We start from the raw sequence: 17,355 nt of genomic DNA, 5'->3' as shown, positions 1-17,355 counted from the left end.
CTGAAGTTCCTGGTTTGAGATTTGAAAGCTCTCAGTATACTAACATGCAGACAGCTTGGTTGTGGTGCTTCCAGGACAAAGCCCTCAGGGACCTCAGCTAATGTGTGGGCATCTGTCAGCCCCCCCACTCTGCAGCTCCCTAATACCAAATACCCAAATACCAAATACCAAATACCACAGCTCCGCAGGATAGCTGTATTTTCTGATCACTGCAAAAACATTCTTTGGGTACTTGCTTCTTAGTCTCCCATGTTTTTGACCTGGAGATCTTTCCCTAACTTATTAGCTCTTTAATGTTTTTAAGAAAAATTATATGTAGCTATATTCATCCTTTATATTATTTATGTGTATTTCACACAGCTGTGTCAGTTGACCTCAACAAGAGAGGTGATACAGTCTGTCACTGAAAGAATTAAGCCTCCCAGTTGATTTTTATAGAGGTAATAAGGGAGTTTTAGGGCTCTTAGCTTTCTGGAAACCTTTATCTACTCTCTGGAATCATAATTTGGCTTGGATTTGAAGTCCAAATTTAAATGTAGTTTTTTAAATATTTGGAGGCACTTCTTTGATCTATTTTAATATTTTTGTAACTATTCAATAATTCTATTCTTTGATCTATTTTAATGTTTTTGTAACTATTGAATAATTCTATTCTTTCTTTATGCTGTTTTTCTTGTAAATCACCTTCCCTCTCGTGTCTGAAACCACTAGGGTTTTCTCTTCCCTTGGGATGCCAACACCTCACTATGATGTGCTTTGGTACGGGACAGACCTTATTGCATTCATGTTTGCAGGCATAAAAAGGACACATTTGATCTGACGATTTTTATTTTTATTTTTTGAATTTTGTTGCCAGTTCAGATTTCCCTTCTCTATATTTCTGTCTCTCTTTTAAAGAACAATTTTGTTTGGATTTTGGCCTTCTTAGATTCATTCTATATATTACTCATCATTTCCTTCCTCATTCTTAGTGCACTTTCTTTTTGTACTAGCTCATGGAACATTTCTTCAGTTTTACTCTCCAGTTTGATTCAAGTTTTATTTGCAAAAGAAAAAAATGTTCTTTGTTTTACCCTTTTACATAACCTCTGCTTCTGGGTATAGAATGTATATCTTTGCTTATTTTCCTAAAGATCGTAGATTTAAAAATCTTACATCCTTTTCCATCATTTGTTTTCTCTAAATGTTTTGTTTTTGTTTCTTTTTTCTTGAATAGTCTTCCCTTTTCTACTAGGGGTTTTCCTAAATCATCTAGGGTAACTTGGCATTCTTTAGCTAAGAGTGAATCTTTAAAAGATTATTCCAAAGTCCTGAGTGTGTGTGCAGAATTAAGTGACCTGTGAGCTCTTCTGAGGGGGTAATTGAACTGAATTTCTCAAGTGCAAACAAATAAAACTGATAATTCCTTTAGAGTCCTTTAGTAGTTTGTTAAAAATTTATCTTCTGACAATCTTTTTTTATACCGGTCAGTGTGCAGAGGGCAGGCTAAGGAAGGGGGACCGTGCAGCTGAACTATTTAGTTCACAGTTGTTGTGTCTCCGTTATACTGCCTCCATCTGCATCCCTTAGTCTAAACCTTTCTCATATTCCAATTGGACAGAAAACTACGTTTTAACCACCAATTTAGGAAACCAAAAGCCTGCCTGCTTGTGGTGACAGAAGGCTCTAACTACTCCATAGGAGAATTTCAACCCCTGTTGTTAGCTCCTCTTCTCAACTTCGCCCTTCTTGAATTAATGGTATCTCAAATAAGAGACAAGATGGAAAAAAAAAAAAACCCTGCCACTTGAAAATATACTCTAATTAACTTTAGATGGTTTATCTGTTAAAGGGGTTTTGTTAGACTTACTTTGAATTTCTAGGCTAATTTAAGAATTTTCAGTCTTATGGTATTATTATTTCTACTAATAATACTATTACATATTCCTACTTTAAGAATAAGGTAAACCTTTCCAATTATTTTGATCACCATGACTTGCAAGGTTACACAATTTTCTTCATGTTAGGCTTTTTACTAAAAGTATTTCTCTGAGGAAGAACATGGGACACAACGGGAGAGCAAGGTCAAGAGCCTGAAGAATTCCCTGATGAATGACCCACATACAGTGCAAAAAGACAAACAGCATGACAGAGAATTAAGAGACCCCAAAATAAATCCAGAAATTCCAACAGCATTCTAACAAGAATTTGAGAAGAAAACAGAAATAATGGAGGGAAGAATCCATTCATTCTTTTTAAAAATTTCCTGAAGTTGTAGTATAAGGAAAATATGCATTCTCCACACTCACATCTTAATTTACATTGTACCAAAATTTCGGAAAGCTAAAGAGAAAATTCTAAAAGATACAAAACAGAAAATCACATTAATATGAAGACTATTTTTATCCTCATGTTAGACAGATAAGAAATCTCAACCAGCCTGCAGAAACTTATTTCTCTGGAGCAAGCTTTACCTGTCATTCATATCAGAAGGTCCCAGGGATGTCACAGTTCAGCACTGAACTCCTGAGTGTTGTCACTGCCCGTCTCTGAGGGACCACCGAATTGCAGCTGGCAGCACAGCACTCTTCTGTCCTCCCAGGACTATAATACTTGCAGACTTTTCAGTCTTTTATTAACCCTGTCCACCTGGAGAACTGTCCTCGCCTATGACTCCTCCAACTCCTAAAAATCCATTTGGAACAAAAGTTGAGGACTGAATATTTTGAATTCAAGATCTTCCTTCCTTTCGCTAGGAGGAAAGAGAAACATTTTTTTTCAGGAAGGAAAAGAGAGTGCTCAAGTCCTCACATGCTTGAGCCCTAACCCTTTATTTCCTTACCTTTATTTAAAGGTCCAAAAAGAAATAAATATGTTCATTCCAAGATCCCTCTGAGATTCTAAGTGCACCGTGCAGCTTTTAGTGGGTACAGATTCCAGCTCCATCAGCGGCTGGCTGAGTAGGCTCTGGTGAGCCATTAAAATTCTACTGTTCTTCACGTCGTCGTCTTCATGTAGAAATCCTGCTGGCTTTGCCTTATCTGACTAACAGATGTTTTGTGTGTGGATGTAGTCTGATGATATACACAAAAGAGTTATAGGAAAACTTAGAGGGCATCATTATCTTCTTCTGATGTCTTTGTCTTCGTTAATGTGAGTTTCAAAATTTAAGCTGAGCTCAAATTGTGCTTTCAGTTTACTCCAGAATGAGCAGCGTCTCCTTCTTGGTGTACTGTGGTTGAATCTCCTTCTTTCTTATCTCCACCCATCTTATTTCCATTGAGGATTTGGAGGGTGTGTGAGTCACTTCTGCTCTGGATCACTGACATGCTCAGCTCTTCCCCTAAAGCATGAAGCATGAAGATACAGTGCTATTGGCTGGCTGGACCCCTGTGGAGCTCTCTACTGAGCAGTGACATCCGCAGTCTTCGAGCTTCCCAAGGGATGTCCCAGTTGGTAAACTGGCACTTCGTAGCCAGGGGAGGCTGACTTTCCATTGGCAGGGCCGTGATTCCACCCAGTCAGGGTTATCACGTAAAGTATCTCTCACTCATCAGGCCAAATATTAACATGTCTGTGTTCTCAGAACTTTACACCTATTAGTTTATTTAATCGAGACAACAATTTTTTATTATCCTATGTCATGGGAAGGAAAACTGAGACTCAGATTGGTTCACAATTTGAGTTGCTCTAATTGACAAGTGTTGATGAGTAGCAGAACTGATATTTGACCCCAGACAATCTCTTTCCTAGGTTTTTAACCACATTGTCCTATCTTTTGAATCAGCTTTGCTCAACTAGCTAAAAAAATCTCCCAACATTTAAAGTGTGTAAGAGGGTGCATGCATGCTTTGGTTGGTGATGTAAATATAAATGTCAACTCTTGTATTTCTATCTGTAATAGTCTACTTTCTCCTTGCTCAATACCCCAATCAAATGAATATCAGTTTCCTTGGTGCTTGAGTAGTAGGCTAACGGTAGGTAAAACTGCATAAATTGTTAGTATTTAACCATTTTATCTGGTTCAACCTAATATTTGTTGAGCCTTGCTTACACAGGTACACAATTGGTCCTGGTATTGTCCTTATCTTTTTATTTAATTTTCACACCAATACTTCAATGTATTTTAAATTCCATTTTCTCACAAGGAAACAAGCTCAAACTAGCTGGAGATCAGCTAGCAAATGTAGTGGTAGAGACAGGGATCTTCTTACAGGAGGGAACCTTCTCATTAACAACTTCTGGCAGCTGAGTCCAGGAACTGAGCTGGAGGCCCAGGAGGCAAGAAGGCGGGATCACATTCAAGCAGCAGACTCATAGGATTTTTGAAAGGAAACATGAGTCAAGCGGGAAAATAATATGACCTCTGGACAACACTCAAGCATGACTCAGTGAGCAGCAATAGTCAGCTTTGGAAAACTGAGTCAGATCTTTTTAGTTTCATTCGATCTTGTCTCAACCATCAGGTTTGGCGAGCTTGTGAACATGCTTGCTGCTGCTTTAAAGAGAATTAAACAGTGTTTTGCCCCATTAGACGATGCTTTTGTGGGACGCGTGGCCAGCAGAGTCCAGATGGAGGATATCTGGAACAGTGGGGACAACTGGGACTCAAGGCTGAGACAAACACAGCTGGAGAACCTAGAGGTAGTGTGGGGCAGAGACAGAATGGGAAAGTTTGTTGTTACAAGCAAAAAAGAATGATAATCTGAAGCTCTCCAGAATCTTTTGGGTTCACTGAGATGGACAGGGCCTGGGGACAGAGCTAAACCACCTGGAAGGGGTCTGCAGTGACCGTGTGTTATGAACTCCTAAGGGAGGAGGGAGTGTCACATGGCATGAACACACTGAGTCATGTTCCGGTGAAGTGGAGTGTTTTTCAGGGCTAGATGGAGAAGCAGTTGTGTGGTTCGCAGGCATTCATTTTAATTGTGTGATTTTTCTCTGTAGGAAACTATTTTCAAGTCATTCTTTTCAATAAAGATTGAATCACATTCTTTTGATTTGCTGCAAGCTTTATCTGCCATGAGCATTTTAAAGCACCAGACAATTGCTGCCTCATTTTCAGAGGACTGGTTGCTGGATCCTTGCTGAGCTATTGCCTCTCCCAGCCTAAGACGTGGAGCTTTGTTTTCACCCCCTGGCATAAAACTATCAAAAAAAAGAGTGACTAGTAATAGATTTTTATCTTAACTCTTTCCTGTGCAATGTGCCGGGTATTGGGGAGTACAAAGGCTGCCTTCTGCCAGTTTATAATCTAGTTGGGAGAAAATTGACATAAATGCAATGCAAGATTGTTTAGAATAGCAAAATGTGGTGAACAGACAAAGTCACCGAAAGCCATAAAGCTGGCGTTGGAGATGGAGGAGTGCAGGCCGTGGGGAGGGGGTCAGGAGGTGTATTCAGAAGGTTCTGGGGAGAGAAAGGCGTTTTAGGCGGAATAACACAGTAAAGGGGTGTTGGGGGTGAGAGAGCACTTGCTTGCTAGGAGTTTGCATTAGACTAGCTTGGGCCAAAGTGGAAACATTGTGGAATAAATTCTATGAATGGCCTGTTGTCTCTACCCACATGACCTCTGGTAGTCTTGTTCAGTCTTTCAAACTTAAATAACGCTTTTATGTTACTGATTCCTGGATTTGTAGCTGCAACACAACCTTTCTTTTATATTCAAAATGAAACTCCTGGCTTTTCACCCTCCTGACTTGTTCCCTCACCTCTCATCTTTTCCCTTGTCCTTCCTAGATCTCTTTCTAAGAGGTGAAGGAAACATTTCTAGACGCCTCCCTAGCTGGTTTCCTGTGTTCCACTGAGTAGCATTGGTTCACAGGCCTGGTCTGTATCAGTTCCAGAGGATTAAACCAATCCCAGCAGGGTAAGGATCCTTGGAGAAGAGTGCACAAAATGAATTCTGTTTGAAAGTAGGTGCCGGGTGACTGATTGCTGGTTTAGGTTTAAAAGTTTGCTACCCAAGGTGATCTAATTTTCTGTTTTCGGACTTTTCCAGGTGGTACACATGAGGAAAGAGCCTGAGGCCATGAATGCAGGAAGCCGCTAGTTGTCCATCTTGTAGCAGGTGTTTGACCGGGTTTGTGCATAATTAACTGATATCTGACGGCATGATTTTTGTGAGGTTTCTTCTGCTTTTTTGGCTATCGCTTAAGTGTCTATAGCAGAAATTCAGAAGTGAAACAAACTAATACAGGACTTCTCAGAAAAGTAGAATGTAAAAAGGACTCTTCCTTTCCCTGTGTATTGCCTGAAGTTATATAACATTTTTTTAAGTCACAGAGATTTTAAAATTTTTGTGATAAATTTTTATGGTGTTTTTACTTCACTATCCCCTGCTCTGTTCCCAGCACCACCTCCTCTCCTTGTTCTGGTTATTTATAAAGTAAATGTATTCTGCTTCTTGAGCACCATCGTACTGAAGCTTCTGACATTGTAGCAGCGTCAAGGCCATCTCCTCAGGTACCCATGGAGGATGGCACACAGCTATGGTGGGATTCCTCCCTTTCTGCATGCCCTGGAGCAGGAGGGACAGAGTTCTACACAGGCTCAGACACTGGAGAAGAATTTAGAGGAGCTCAGGAAGGGTTTCCAGGAAGGTGACCCTTTGGAGGCATCAGAGCCCAGACTGTCTCAGCCAATTGTGCGCTTGTGTTGGAAAGTAATAGTCATCAAAATATGTGTCATGGCCCACCCACAACCACCACCAAATCCTGGGCCGCCCCAGCTGCCTTCCCTCAAGAATAGGCTTGATTTTGAAGGCTCTAGGGGAAGCTGGGACCAAAAGTGGGCAGGGAGTGAACAGAAGAGACAGCTTGGCCCTGGAAGACAAACAGAGAGACTTGTTCTTACAAAGCTGGTCCCCCCTCTCCACTGACTTATTCTTCATCTGTGCACAGCTTATGGTTTAGTTTCCCTCCCTCAGAGAGCCAGCTTGACACTTCTTCCGCACAATTCTGGCAGACATTCCTTCCTTTGTGCTCCTGTGCTGCCCTGCTGAGGACTCCCATGAGTCAAAATTGCCAGATAATTTCTCTCCCCACTAATGTTTACCACTGACTTCAGCATATCCTAACTGTGGAGGCCCAGCCTTGGTTTCCTCATTTGTAAAATGGGAATAATAACTATCCCTCAGCAGGTTATTGTGGGAATTAAATAAGATGCAGCAGACTCTGGAAGCTGAGACAGTACTGAGTAAATACTGTGGTGCTTCTGTTATTATATCGTCACTATTTGCCTCAGTACTGAGTCAAATACGTGCTATATGCTTAATATGTTTGTTGCAAAGGGAGGGAATGTATGGACAAGAAAGGACACATTAAAAAGTCAACTAATGATAAAACTCATTAGTGAAACCAGCAAACAATCTGGGGGACACAGCAGTAGGGCAAAGAGTATCATTGATTCCCTAATTGGGGAGACACAAAACCAGTTCACGGAGTGCAGAAGAGTGAACCTCTGCAGCAGGAGACCAGGAGGCATCACCAACAGGCGGCAGGAGCGGCGAGGTCCTGTGGAGAGGAAAGCAGGGAAATTTCAGGTGGTGGTCTTCTAGACTCACAACTATCTTCTTAGAAAATGCAAGCGTGGAGGACATTCCCCTCAGGAGCTGAAATGTCACTGTGTCTCTGGATCTGTGTCTCGGGTCTGTTTGGTTCTCCCTAGAGAATGGGAGGTGGTTGCAATGTGAGGCTCACACATCTGCAGAGATGTTCTCCTTGTAAACCACTTCTCTATGACAACCATTGCATGTGTTCTGGGGTAGGGGCCAGCTGACTCAGGAATTCATCAAGCCCTTTCATTCCCATTCCCATCATCATTAAAAGGGCCTTTACACAGAACACTTGTAAACGCACGGTGAATGAATATTCATGGATACACTTTCCCTGTCAGTGGCCCAGAAGGGTGCTGCTCCCAGAGCCGGCTGTGGGGTCCTATACAGGAGACTGGTTTGGCCTTTGTGCTCATTGCAGGGAAGAGGGGAATGAGTCAGCCTTTCAAGTACTCTTCAGTGTGAGGACAGCAGGCTGTCCTCTCTGTGCTCAGCTTGTTAAAGGCTAAGAAGAGCTGGGGAAGGAGTCCGAGGGCTTCCAACTGCTCTTGCCTGCAGTTGCTTCAGTGACCTGGACATTCTTCTCTGGGACCATGGAACTTGGTTTCTCAAGCTACTTTTTATTCCATGCATGTTGGATCCACAGTTCTCAACATCCTGATTACATACTTCTTCTCAGTATGTATAACGCCAGCATTTAAAGGGTGGCTTACAGTTTGTGAAGAGCTTCTACCCACATTATCTGATTCCCCCAGAGGAAAACAAAGCAAAGCACTTAACCCCCTGCCCAGGTGAGGGGCTGGGAGTACACTTACCTCTTTACTGGTGAGGAATCTGAAGCTTAGAGAGGTTTGCTTGGCCTAGGAAAGGCTGACAGATACCCTTAGACCACAGGAAACTGAGTCTGCTCAGCAGCTCTCAACTGCACACACCCTCTGCTGTCTGGCTAAGACAGGGTCTGAGTCAATACCACAAGCCCCATCAGCTCAAAATCTGGTCTTGCATGTTGTACACTAGCAAAAATCTTCATTATATTTGTACTATACCAAAATACCTGTAATGTGGCCTACTGTTCTATATGTGTATCTTTTTTCCCTCTGGGTGACCTAATCAATACGTTAATCAATGCTCTCCTCTGTAAAGAACTGTAAATTCCTGAGAGACTTCTCTGTCCTCTGCAAAGGGAAACAAAGGTCTTCCTCATTCCTTAGAAGATGAAGGATTTTCTCATTTCCTGATCCACGCTCATGACCTCTACTTTGTGAGCTGTGATATGTACTAACGGTCGGCAAGTGTAGAGGAATGACACACACAGCTTTTGCAATCTCCAACTGCACTGTGTCGCTTGATAAAATAAATCAGCCCCATGAAAAAATAAATCAGCGCTGCTTTTTAAAATATGTTTTTGCCTCATTTTTTGAACTCAAGCTTGGGGGCTCATTTGTGGACTACAAAATTTGGGGTCTCGTCCGGGATTAATGGAGGACCCCTCCCCAAATTATTTTTTCACCTATCAATTGGCTAACCATCTGTATTTGGGGTTTTTTGTTTTTGTTTTTTTGTTTTTTTTGACTGTTTGTAATCTGAGTGCACACATTTATAACTGCAGATAAAATGAGACAACTTCTGGAGGCCTTTTTCCCCCTTTTGTATTTTAGGGCTTTTGGAGCCTATTCGTAACTTTGTTTGGGCTTTGGCCCATGTGGAGGCTTTTGCCTATTTGTAATTGAAAGAGTTGCTGGCCCAGACTGGAAAAAGCCAGGAAAAAGCCGCAGCCGCTGCCTCCCCCACCCCTATAGACTTGCCTGTAACCCTATACCCCCATCCCTGTAACTCTGGCGCCAAAACGTGTGCCAATGAAATACCTGTGCATCTCTAATGGCCTTAGGGTACTGCCCTAAGCTTAGGCTATTTATATTCCCCCACCCCACGTGTCCGAGAGAGAGATCACCAGATTCCAGTGGCCAGTGCGCCAGTCTCCTCTCCCCATGTTCCCGGAATAACCACGGCCCCGGGTGCAGTGGAGATGCTGCGCCCCGGGGCCGGCGGGGGGGTCTCTCCCCGCATTCCCGAAATAAAGCCACCGCCGCCCACTACTTTCACAGCCGTCCACTCCACTCCTTCCACGGACCACTTCCTCTTCCCTCTTCCTCTCCCTCTTCCCATCCTCTCCCTTCTTCTCAGACCTAACAGTAATTGGATGCATGCAGTGACTGCAGACAAGCTAGGGCTCCTTCTGTACTGGAATCCGGGGCTGAGGTACAAAATCCCATTTGTAATGTGGGGCTCCAGCCCATGTGTGTGGGTCTTCGGCCCGTTTGGGGCTTCAGCCCGTCCATAAGTTTGGGGCCTTTTGCTCGTGTGTATTTATGTTCAGTGTTTTTGTACTTTGGAATTGTCTTCCTGTTTGAATCTGTTACTCACTTTGGGGATTTTTTTGCCCATTTGAAATTGTTGAATTTGTTACTAACTTAGGGGATCGTTGCCCCTTTCTGTTGTAGTATACATGTGGCTCATTGGACTCAAGGTTCATAATGAAAATTATTTCCTTTAGCTCACCAAACTGCACAAAACAACCTTTGTTTGTGTCTTTAATGTTGGTCTTGTCTTTTGTGGCACCTTGTTTAATGTTTTAGTACAATTGATTACTTGCAACCTCGGCATGCCTTTTTAAAAAGTATTTTTCTTTTTGGTTAAAATGTGAATATATGTACACATATATGTATATTTATGATTTTTAAAAATCATATTAACTTTACCAAGTAAAAACCAGGTCATACTGTAATTGAGCCAGTTAAAAAGGTTACAATTTTTTTTTAAAAATGTAACATTTTAATGTGGTAAAAAGACATAAAATGATTAAATATGTTTTAGACTACTAAAAAGGTCATTTCAAGGATTTTATTAAAGGTTTTAATGTTGTCTAAAAAGAAAGAGAAAAAGTAATTGACTTGTAATAAGTAAAAAAAAAGGTGGTTTTGTCTTAAAATAAAAATGTAAAAGAAAAAAATGCTTTCTATAGCATGGCTATTGTTGGGGGCTCTTAGCCAGCTTTATGTTGCAAATCAAGAGCAAAGAGCCCAACAGGATAATTTGCAATACTGTGAGTTTGGGGGAGGGAAATTTTCAGAAATGTTATAGATTGTAAAGACAGAGTTGAGATTTTGATTGTGGGGAAAAAAGAGAAAAAGAAACAATTCATCTTATACTGGAAAAAGCCAATCTAAATTTAAAAGAAATAACTATTGTGCCTAATGTGATTGGTGATTATAGGGATAAAATACAAGTTCTTGCATGTGCTGTGGACATCTGGGAGATTATGTGGCACAATTAATTTTGTTACCTATGAAAAAGCCCTTTTTTGTTAGGTATGTAATTTCAGTACACGTGGCACCCTGGGACAAAAAAAGCAGTATGCCATCCAGATGAAGCCTACCCTCTGATCCAGAATGCCAGAACCATGTTTTCCTTTTGTCCCACCCCGACTGGACAATCAGAGGTAAGGAGGTTCCCCAATATCGCCAGTTGTTCTCAGTAGCCATTAGGGCACCCCAGAAAACCCACCAATTTTCCCAAGATAGCAGAGATGAGACAATTGGCTAATAAGTCTCCCTGGGGGTTTTCTGAAAAGATTGCAAAAGGCCTATCACATTTATACACCGGTAGCACCTAAAAATGCAAGGCTATTAATATTGCCTTTGTAAGCCAGTTGGCCCCTGATATTCAGCAAAAATTGCAAAAGTTTGAGATATTTGAGGAAATGTCCTTCAGTCAATTATTAGAGGTTGCTTAAAAGATATTTGAAAACCGAGAGGACCCTAAAGAACAGGCTTAAGAGGTTCCTGCTGGGCAGAAAAAAATATATTGGTTGTTGGACTCACCATAAAGAAAAATATGACTCTTTCCTCCCAGCGGATGCAAGCCATCCAACAGATTCCAGTCCCTGTGACTAAAGGCAAGTGCAAAAATTTCTAGGAGCCACAGGACTGATCCAGAGTTTGAGACCCTGGCAGAGGCCTGTTGCCTATCTTTCCAAGAGACTTGATTATGTGACAGCCAGATGGCCGCCCTGTCTGCAGGTGATTTCCTTGGTGGCCCTCCTGATAAAAGAAGCTTAAAAATTGACTTTTGGACAGAAACTCTTAATTGTCCCATCCTATTCTCTGGAGACTCATCAAGGCTCCACCAGACTGATGGCTGCCCAATTCCCAGCTCATACATTATCAAGCATTACTTCTAGATCTGACTACCATCAATTTCAAGGGGACAGTGTCTTCAAATTCTGCTACTCTGCTGCCTGATGATGACCTTCCTTGCCCCTCCACGACTATATTGGGGACCAGACTTGACAGATGAGCCACTATTCAGAGTTCCTTTGTATTTCTCTAATGGAAGCAGTGACATCTATCAAGCAGTTACAGCGGGTCGCGGGAGCTGCCGTTACCACAGACTCTCAGATTCTATGGGAACCAACACTGGAGCTGGAAACATCAGCCCAATAAGTTGAACTCATTGCCCTCACTGAGGCCTCAAGTTGTCAAAGTATGCATTTGCTACTGCCCATGTTCATGGGGCTATTTACCAGGAACAGGGATTATTGACTTCTGGGGGCCAACGGATTAAAAATGCTCCCCAAGGCAGAGGAGGAGCTGGGCAGATCTGGGGTGCCCTCACTGGCCTCTCTGCGTGTCTGGAGGACTCTGGATTTCTGCGCCCAGACTGCTGGAGTTCCCTCAGGCTTCCAGGTGCAGTGAAGGAGAGAGGTGGGTCTAAGGCTTCCACATCAGCCTCCCCATTCCCGGCTTCATTTGGAGACCCGCTGAGCTCCCGATAGGTGGGCTGGCCCACACTACCAGCCTAGCCCAGCCTGTTTAGCTGCCGCGCCTGGCCACAGGTCTGCAGAGGAGGAGCTGGACAGATCTGGGGTGCCCTCACTGGCCTCTCTGCGTGTCTGGAGGACTCTGGATTTCTGCGCCCAGACTGCTGGAGTTCCCTCAGGCTTCCAGGTGCAGTGAAGGAGAGAGGTGGGTTTAAGGCTTCCACATCAGCCTCCCCATTCCCGGCTTCATTTGGAGACCTGCTGAGCTCCCAATAGGTGGGCTGGCCCACACTACCAGCCTAGCCCAGCCTGTTTAGCTGCCACACCTGGCCACAGGTCTGCAGAGGAGGAACTGGGCAGATCTGGGGTGCCCTCACTGGCCTCTCTGCGTGTCTGGAGGACTGTGGATATCTCTGCAACCAGGGAGGGTCCACAGATTCCTGAAGCACTGCGGCCTGTGGTGAGTACCCTAACCCGGCTGCGATTGAAGAACTGTGGAGCTTCCAAGGGGCAGGTGGGCACACAGTGTCCCTGAGGCCCAGCTTGTCTGGAACTGCGGAGTTCTGAGCAGGCAGAGGAGGGCCACTGGTTCTGTAGGCCTAATGGCTTGGAGTAGCACGGCGCCAGAGTCCCAGTAGCTCCAAACATAGAAGGGGATTTTCAACAGATCCTGAGGAAGCTTTCAAGTAACACTTGAAACACAGAAATATAGGAAAATGACAAAACGAAAGACCAAATTACAACCTCAAACCTCCAGCCCATCTCAAGAAACCCTAGGAGCGATGTATATAGAAGAAAATATATCCCATCCACCTCATATATCGGACACAATAGCCACTGAAATTGACAAGCAACTCCAGGAAGCTTTAAAGAAATTCAAACTCGAAATAATCTCCCAGATAAAAGAAGAAATGATAAAAGAAATGAAAGAGATTCTAAATATATCTAAAGAAAACACAGATAAAAAATTGGAGGAACTAAACAAAAAGATAGAATCCCTAGATGAGCAATATAAGAAACAAACAGAATACATAATGCAGATGCACAGAGATATACAGGAAATAAAAAACTCCACTGAAAGTTGTAAAAACCGCCTTAATGAAAGTGAAGATAGAATTTCAGACCTTGAAGACAGGATTGCAGCTAGTGAACAGGAAAGGAAAGATCTTTTGAAAATAACAAGGAACCAGGAAACAACAATTCAACAACTGCAAGACGATGCAAAGAAGAATAACATAAGAATGATAGGGATTAATGAAAGAGAGGGAGACAACATGAAGGATGTCAGGAGGATATTTAGAGAAGTAATAGCTGAAAATTTCCCAAGCATGAGATCAGAAACTGACATCAGGATCAGTGAAGCATATAGAACTCCAAACAGTCATAACCAAAATAAAACTACACCCAGACATATAATAGTCACCATCCCAGAAATCCAACACAAGAATAGATTATTAAAAGCTGTCAGAGAGAAAAGACAAATCACTTATAAAGGAAAACCTATCAGAATCACAGCAGACTTCTCAGCACAAACGATAAAGTCAAGAAGAGCATGGAGTGAAGTATTCCAGATCCTAAAGCAAAATGATTTCCAACCAAGACTGATATATCCTGCAAAACTATCATTCAAAATAGATGGTGCAATACGATACTTCCATGACAAAGAACAGCTGAAGAACTTCATGAACACCAAACCAACCCTGCAAAAAATATTGAAAGACAGTTTAGATACACAAAGGAAAAAACCACTAAGCAAAGCAAATAATTAAACAGAACCGAAAGATAAAGATGCAACAGCAGAGAGATAACATTCCTACAATTAACCAGCATTTAACAGTAATAACCATTAATGTAAATGGTCTCAATGCACCAATCAAAAGAAACAGACTAGCAGAATGGATCAAGAAACAAAATCCAACCATATGCTGTTTACAGGAAACCCATCTAACCCAGAAAGATACTCACAGACTGAAAGTCAAAGGATGGAAAACAATTCTTCATGCAGCAGGAATCCAAAAAAAGGCAGGAGTAGCCATTCTGTTTGCAGACAACGTGAACTTTAAACCAACAATGACCATAAAGGACAAAGAAGGTCACTACATACTCGTAAGGGGAAAACTCCAAGAGGAAGAGATAACTATCTTAAATATATACGCACCAAACTCCAGAGCACCCAGTTATATAAAACAATTATTAACAGAAATGAAAACTCAAATTATCAGTAACACAATTGTAACAGGAGACCTTAATACACCACTGACACCAAGGGACAGATCAACCAGACAGAAAATGAGCAAAGAAATAACAGAACTGAATCACACCTGTGAACAAATGGGTTTGATAGACATATACAGAATGTTCCACCCAACAACATCAGAATACACATTCTTCTCAGCAGTACATGGATCATTTTCTAAAATAGACCATATATTAGCTCACAGAACATATTTAAGCAAATGCAAAAGAGTTGAAATCATCCCTTGCATATTATCGGATCATAGCGCTCTGAAATTAGAAATTAATGACAAAGGATACTGCAAAAATTCCACAAACACATGGAAACTAAATAACACACTCTTGAGTAATCAGTGGGTCACAGAAGAAATTAAAGAAGAAATTAAACAATACCTAAAAGAAAATGAAAATGCAGATACAACTTACCGGAATCTGTGGGATGCAATGAAAGCCATTCTGAGAGGAAAATTTATTGCACTGAGTTCCCACATCAGGAAAACAGAACGAATACAAGTAAATAACTTGATGCTACACCTCAAACAGCTAGAAAAAGAAGAGCAAGTCAAGCCCAAAGCCAAAAGAAGAGAGGAAATTATAAGAATCAGAGCAGAAATCAATGCAATAGAGACTAAGAAAACAATCCAAAGAATCAACGAATCAAAGAGTTGGTTCTTTGAAAGAATAAATAAAATCGATAAGCCCCTAGCCAACCTTATTAAAAAAAGGAAAGAAAAAGCTCAAATTCATGCAATAAGAAATGAAAAAGGAGAAATCACTACAGACCCAATAGAAATACAGAGGATCATCAACACCTATTTCGAAAACCTCTACTCTCAAAAGTTTGATAACACAGAAGAAATAGACAGATTCTTAGAAGCATATGAAGTACCAAAGCTAGATCAAGAGGATATAAAACTGTTGAATAACCCAATCTCTGCTAATGAAATTGAGAATGTAATTGGGTCCTTGCCCACCAAGAAGAGCCCAGGCCCAGATGGATTCACTGCAGAATTCTACAAGAAATATAAAGAAGACCTAATGCCGACACTCCTCAAACTATTCAATGAAATTGAAAGGGAAGCAATCCTTCCTAAGTCATTCCTGGAAGCAAATATTACTCTAGTACCAAAACCTGAGAAAGACCCAACTATAAAAGAGAACTACAGACCGATCTCCCTAATGAACACAGATGCAAAAATCCTCAATAAAATATTGGCAAATAGGATCCAGCAAATCATCAAGAAGATTATACAACATGACCAGGTGGGATTCATCCCAGGAATGCAAGGATGGTTCAACATACGCAAATCAATAAATGTAATCCACCATATCAATAAAGCCAAAAATAAGAATCACATGATCATCTCTATAGATGCAGAAAAAGCCTTCGATAAGGTCCAACACTTATTCATGATAAGAACTTTACAGAAAATTGGAATAAATGGTCTTTACCTCAATATAATAAAGGCCATTTATGACAAACCAACAGCCAGCATCATACTAAATGGCCAAAAATTGAAAGCCTTTACTTTAAAATCGGGTACAAGACAAGGATGTCCTTTATCACCACTCCTATTTAATATAGTACTGGAAGTACTAGCCAGAGCAATTAGGCAAGAAAGAGAAATAAAAGGGGTAAAGATAGGAAAAGAAGAAGTTAAATTATCATTGTTTGCAGATGACATGATACTCTACATAGAAGACCCCCTAAACTCCATTGAAATACTCTTAGATACAATAAATAAATTCAGTAATGTGGCTGGATACAAAATCAATACTCAGAAATCAATAGCATTCCTATACACGAACAACAAAATTACAGAGAGGGAAATAAGAGAAACTGGACTATTCACATTAGCAAGCAAAAAAATGAAATATTTAGGAATTACTCTTACGAAAGAAGTGAAAGACTTATACAGTGAAAATTATAATACACTGAAAAAGGAAATTGAAGATGATCTCAGAAAATGGAAAGACATCCCTTGCTCATGGATAGGAAGAACAAACATTGTGAAAATGGCCATTCTCCCAAAACTGTTATACAGATTCAATGCAATCCCAATAGAAATACCATCAACATACCTTATAGAACTAGAGAAATCACTCCTAAATTTCATCTGGAACCAGAAGAGACCTAGAATCGCAAAGGCAATTCTAAGCAGCAAAGACAAAGCAGGAGGCATCACAATCCCTGACTTGAAGTTATACTACAAAGCAACAGTAGTAAAATCAACATGGTATTGGAATCAAAACAGAGCTGAAGATCAGTGGAATAGATTAGAAGATACAACCACAACTACGAACACACTCAACCACCTTATTTTTGATAAAGGAGCCAAGCAGGTTCACTGGAAGAACGACAGTCTCTTTAATAAATGGTGCTGGAAAAACTGGCTCTCCATTTGCCGAAAACTAAAGCTAGACCCATGTCTATCACCATGTACTAAATTAAAATGTAAATGGGTCAAAGATCTGAATATTAAAACAGAAACACTAAATCTATTGGAAGACAAAATAGGTAGAAACCTTGGAGACATAGGAGTAGGTAAAGAATTCATGAACAGGACTCAAACCGCACGGGAAATACTTCCCAGAATCAATAACTGGGACCACTTCTTATTAAAAAGTTTCTGCATGTCAAAAGAAATCTCCAGCATAGTGAAAAGAAAACCCACAAACTGGGAAAAGATTTTAGTGAACTCTCTCTCAGACAAGGGCCTCTTGTCTAAAACATATAAAGAATTAAAGAAACTCAGACCTCCGAAAT

The 17,355-nt window shown here is 41.2% G+C and overlaps 1 long non-coding RNA gene across 1 annotated transcript; it reads left to right on the top strand.

Annotated features, from left to right (window-relative positions):
• The first annotated feature begins 633 nt into the window (after positions 1 to 633).
• LOC134471641 (uncharacterized) lies at positions 634 to 8,934 on the top strand. The gene is made up of 2 exons (XR_010041149.1): positions 634 to 5,848; positions 5,981 to 8,934. It is a non-coding gene; the product is annotated as an uncharacterized LOC134471641 (long non-coding RNA).
• The last annotated feature ends 8,421 nt before the right edge of the window (positions 8,935 to 17,355 follow it).

The sequence above is a fragment of the Cavia porcellus genome, unplaced genomic scaffold (genome assembly GCF_034190915.1).
Source record: "Cavia porcellus strain 051 isolate PalLab524CR breed Dunkin Hartley unplaced genomic scaffold, mCavPor4.1 scaffold_19, whole genome shotgun sequence".
NCBI lineage: Eukaryota > Metazoa > Chordata > Mammalia > Rodentia > Caviidae > Cavia > Cavia porcellus.
This window is presented reverse-complemented; position numbering and strand designations above follow the sequence as displayed.